The sequence below is a fragment of the Ctenocephalides felis genome, unplaced genomic scaffold, assembly GCF_003426905.1.
Source record: "Ctenocephalides felis isolate EL2017-DRISC unplaced genomic scaffold, ASM342690v1 CF-g0.4_SCAFFOLD_03573, whole genome shotgun sequence".
Taxonomy (NCBI): domain Eukaryota; kingdom Metazoa; phylum Arthropoda; class Insecta; order Siphonaptera; family Pulicidae; genus Ctenocephalides; species Ctenocephalides felis.
In genome coordinates, this window is record NW_020539727.1 from 4,179,589 (window position 1) to 4,184,780 (window position 5,192).

General features: G+C 35.5%; 1 non-coding gene across 1 annotated transcript; it reads right to left on the minus strand.

Moving 5' to 3' along the window:
- Positions 1-2,754: 2,754 nt before the first annotated feature.
- Positions 2,755-2,916, minus strand: LOC113389846. The gene has a single exon (XR_003368274.1). It is a non-coding gene; the product is annotated as a U1 spliceosomal RNA (small nuclear RNA).
- Between the last annotated feature and the right edge of the window lie 2,276 nt (positions 2,917-5,192).

Consider the following 5,192-nt stretch of genomic DNA (forward strand, 5'->3'; position numbering starts at 1 on the left):
TACGGCCCTAAAGCAAGATTAAAAATTTATCAAAGCTTGAAAAAAATGTTAAATAATAAGCTACAATTCTGAGAAAATTCATATCAACGGTTTCGACGTATACCGAAACATAAATTCGAATTCAATGGATTTTTAACATTTTATTACTTTAGTTCTTACTTGGTGTCAATCACAAATCTTTTTTTATTTAGTTGGCCTTATAAATTAGTATATCCGATTTCTCAAAATGTTTATGATTTTTAGATATAATTTCTGATTTATAAATATTTTCTAAGTTTATGTTACATACATTTCGGGGGTATGTGATATCACTTTGTTATTCGTCTACTACCAAGCTAACATAAGCATTGTATATTTATACACTTTTTCAGTTTAAATAATAAATGCACTTTTTGACTATGAAACTACAATTTGTAAAACACTAACTTGTTAAACACTCACTAAAAAATTAAATTGTGCATTCACTAAAAATTAAAATTAAACTAACCTCGAGTTGTAAGATTTTAATATTGTGAGTTAAATTATGAACTCAATTATATTTCGCTATACATCATCACCGCTATATCTTTTTTCCGCCTGCGTGTGATAGTTTTACCTTATTCATTCTTCTAAATTGTAATACTGATATTACAAGTGCATAGTTAAAATTTCCATCAGTGACTCAAAATAAGTAACTATTGCAGAAGGTACCGAAGCATTTCAGTGTTTTAGTTTTAATAATATTTTCAAATTGGTCACAAAAATTACCATCAGATATTCGGAGTCTGGTCGTCGTTGCAAATGACCGAAAACCGAGCGGGTCTGAATCATTAAATTCATATCCCAAAATCATCACCTGGTAACAGTGGATCAGTAATGACCCTACTGATGACAAATTTTGAAACCTCAGTAAGGTTTGCTTAAGGTTATCCGGACTAAATTTCGAAGTAAGCCCTAAAGACCCTTAGCGCACTAGCGTCATCTTACCTTAACAAAATAGAAGAGTTAAGGGCATCATCCTACAGGTAACTGGCGACAAAGCAATTGTTGTGAAATCCTTAATAATGTCCAATTTAAAACCTTTGACGATCTTCAGGTAATATCATAAGTAACAGTGAAAGTAAATAAATGATTTTCTTAATTTATATTGTTCTATTTATATCATAGTATATTAATTTATGATTTTTATTTCAATAGTATAATATATTATAGTATTGAGATTTTTTAAAAAAGAATATTAATGTTTTTGTAAATGTTATGCAAGACACGTTAATTTTGGTTAATATAGTAAGTAAAATATTTTTTTCCATTTGCTACATTTGCAACTGAAAATATATTTTTATGTCGAATATTCTAATAGAGTTGCTGATATAACTTGAAACAATTTATTTAGCTTTAATTTTTTAGCACGTATTTTTATTTGAAACAAGTATGATGTAATACCACTTATAATTTGTTGCAGACACTTGCTTGGAAGAAATATTACGCTTTTAGCCACTTAATGGACCATTTAATTTTATTCTAGTTTTTGAATTCAGTAATTTGTGATGTTGTAATACTTGGATTATTAAATAATTGCAAGTACTCCCATGTATTGAGTAATTCTAACTTGTAGGTATGTACGAGGTCTGTTCAAAAAGTACCCGGAATTACTAATAATTAAATTTCGCGGGTCTGGAGTGTCTGATTGTCAAAATTTTTTTTTATTGTGTTGGTATACATGCCCCTAAAGTATGATGAAATTTTCAGCTATATTCACTGTTTACTTTGTCTGTGGTAGTCGCTAAGGTTCGACGTGTTTTTCTGAGCTCGGCGATTTTTACAATGGAAGAATTGAAAAGTCAAAGAATTTGTATTAAATTTTGCGTAAAAAATGAAATAAAGTGTTGCAAAGTGCAAAAATTCACCAGATATGGCTCCGTGTGACTTTTTCCTATTCCCAAAGTTGAAGAGACCCATGAAAGGACGGCGGTTTTCCTCGATTGAAGAAATAAAGGCCGAATCGCCGAGAGTGCTCAAGGACATATCAAAAAGTGAATATCAAGGGTGCTTCGAAAATTGGAAAAAACGCTGGCATAAGTGTATTATATCTGGGGGAGACTACTTTGAAGGGGACCACATTAATGTAGACGAATAAATAAATATTTTTTTGAAAAAACGAAAATTCCGGGTACTTTTTGAACAGACCTCGTATGTATCGTACTTGTAGGCATGTATTGAATAATTGCAGATAATAGTTTCACAAGCACGAAATTATTTCAGTTTTTTTATTGTAAATAGTTCAAAGAAACTACTACCATCATATATTTGGACATCGGTAAAAAAAATGCCGATTTATATGAAACTTTTTTTGACAACAGATATCATATGGTCTTGGAGATTTATGTACCTGTGCCAGAGATAGTTTATTGGGATTACCAAAGTTGTTGCCAAAATTTTAACAAATATTGGAAAACAAACATCTCGAAACAAGTAGATAAAATTGCATGAAAAGCTCCGAAGCTACTAAGCCATGGCGTCGGTGGTAGTTATTTGGGGTCGACAATTAGTAATATAAAAAAAATATGAAAAGCTTTAGCGAAATACAAGCTAGCGTTTCCTGTCTACTAGATAGGCGCTCTAACCAACTAAGCCAGGGCTCCGGTGATAGTCAAATTGGGGTACCAAGGTTGTCACGAATATATTTTATAATGAATGAAACGTTTATGAAGAGACACCTATACTATACGTGAATGAAAGATTTATTTTAATAAATTGAAATATCAGAGTTTATTACCGGGACAGCGCGTACGCAGTCCCGACTACCAAAAATTGCGCGCCCGAGTTATCCACATTAGGGACAATCGCAGGGGTCAGCCCCACCGAGGTGCAATGGAGGGGCCTCGCCCTGGGGGAATCGCCTTGATGATCACGGTAGCCCCCACGCCAGGTAAGTATGCTTAAGTATTTCAATTACTGTATTTCAATTCAATTCAAAGACTATATATTTCAGTATATAAAAGTATGTACATTGCACTTTATAACATGGGTTTTTTACCCGAAGGTATTGTATCCTTCATTGGATTTGATTTTACAAACAATAATTAATTCAAAATATATAAATAAATTAATATTTGTGTGACAAAAAAAGAGGAATGAAAATTTATCCCCCAAAAAAAAATCACATAGCACTATTTATAATAACACATAATAACACAAAAAGAAGAAAAACATAATAAAAATTTATTCATTCTAAGGGAGAAAATTTGTATTGAGCCAATTACGTTTACTGCTATGGGTCAATCAGTATATATTTTGGCATGGCGTGATTGCCATACCAAATATCGTCTCTTGTGTATTGGCCGAGGCCCGCGATGTTAATATTAGGATGATCCCCACATTTTAGGTAAAAATTTTTAGTAAGCTTTTTCATGTAGTCAAGTATTGTCGGTACGTCAGTCTGTTTGTGTATGTATTTTGAAGAGTAGTAATGTCTAGTCAGTGGGTCCCTTATTTTGTTAAGTACTATTCGTAGTGTCTTATTTTGTAATGTCTGTAGTTTCTGTAAGTTAGTCTTAGTCGTCGCGTTCCATGCAGGAGCGGCGTATGTCAGTAGTGGTCTTATTAGTGTCAAGTAAAGTGTCCGCTTGTTTTGCACGCTTAGCGGGCTGTTCTGGTTCAAGAGAGGTCTCAGTAGATTCAACATCCCGTAAGCCTGTCCAATTTTTGTATTAATATGTTTTGTGAAGCTGAGTCTATGGTCCAGGGTCACACCAAGATATTTGACATCCTTCGACCACTCAACTTCACAGTCCAATACTTTAATTTTGTCCAAGTCAGTCAGTCTAGTCATGGCATTTCGGCTTTTTGTAAATAAAATTGCCTCCGTCTTTTGCGGATTGATTTTGATCTGCCATTTGTCAGTATATTCGATCAGCTTGTCTATGTGTGTCTGTATCTTTGTAGTCAGTAGCGTCGGTGATCGTGATGATTTGTATATGGCAGTGTCGTCAGCAAACGTCAGTAACGTTGTGTCGGCGTCAGTGGGTATGTCGTGAATGTAGACGTTAAACAAGGACGGTCCCAGGATCGAGCCCTGCGGTACTCCCGCCGTCACTTGTTTAACCGTCGAAAGTCCGTTGTCTACTTGTACAGTGAAGTTACGGTCTGAGAGGTATGAGTGTAAAGTTCTCGTTATGTACGGTGGAAAGTTGAGTTGGATAAGTTTATGTACAAGTCCGTCCATCCAGATGGTGTCAAACGCCTTCTCAAAGTCGAGTAACACCAATCCGGTATGGTTTCGTCTGTTGAAGTTGAGTACTGTATTTTCTATGAGTTTTGTCAGTGGGTGTAGTGTAGAGTGTCGTTCTTTGAATCCGTATTGTGTGTCAGGTATAATTTTGTTGTGTCTTATGTGTTTGTTAAGTCTTTTGAGTAGTACCTTTTCGGCTACCTTACTCATTGTGTTGAGGAGGCTGATCGGTCTGTAGTTCTGTGGCATGTCTGGCTGTTTCCTTGGCTTCACTATTGGAAATATGATGGAGGTTTTCCAAGAAGCGGGGAAGCAGCCTTTTGTCATTAGTCTATTTATTATGCGCGTAAGTAAAATGTAGGCGTTCGTCGGCAGTTGTTTAAGTATTATGTTTTGTAGTCCGTCCGGTCCTGGTGCTTTCCTGTTCGGTAATTTTTTAACTATTGTCTTTATTTCGGAAACTGTGGCAGGGTCTATTCGTAAGTCTTTGTCCCTGTGGAGGTCAGTGAAGTTTTGAATTGTCTCGTGTACGTCTTGTTTCAGGTCTGCGTTTGACATATTGGCATTTTGTTTATGGATGTTCTCAAAGTTTTTTGCCAATATTTCCGCCTTGTCTGCTGGTGTCGTTGCGTAATTGTTGTCTGTTAATTTGAGTGGAGGTATGGATGTTGGTTTCTGCGTCAGTCTTTTGCTGTCTGCCAGATTTTGTGTGGGTCAGTATTTAAGTTCTCGAGTCTTTTGGTCCAAGTGTTGTTTCGGTGGTCACGTATATCATTGGAAATAATTTTGGTCAGTCTGTTCACATGTTCCTTGAGTAGTCTGTCACCGGTACGCTGCCACAGTTTCTTTGTGTGATTTTTAAGTTGTATTTTCAATAAAATGAAGTATGCTTAAGGGTCTCAAGAAGTGACCCAAGCCTTACACGTTCTATGTTTTGCGGTGCGAGTAGATAGGGGAAAACTCTAAAGCGCCATCCAGTGGC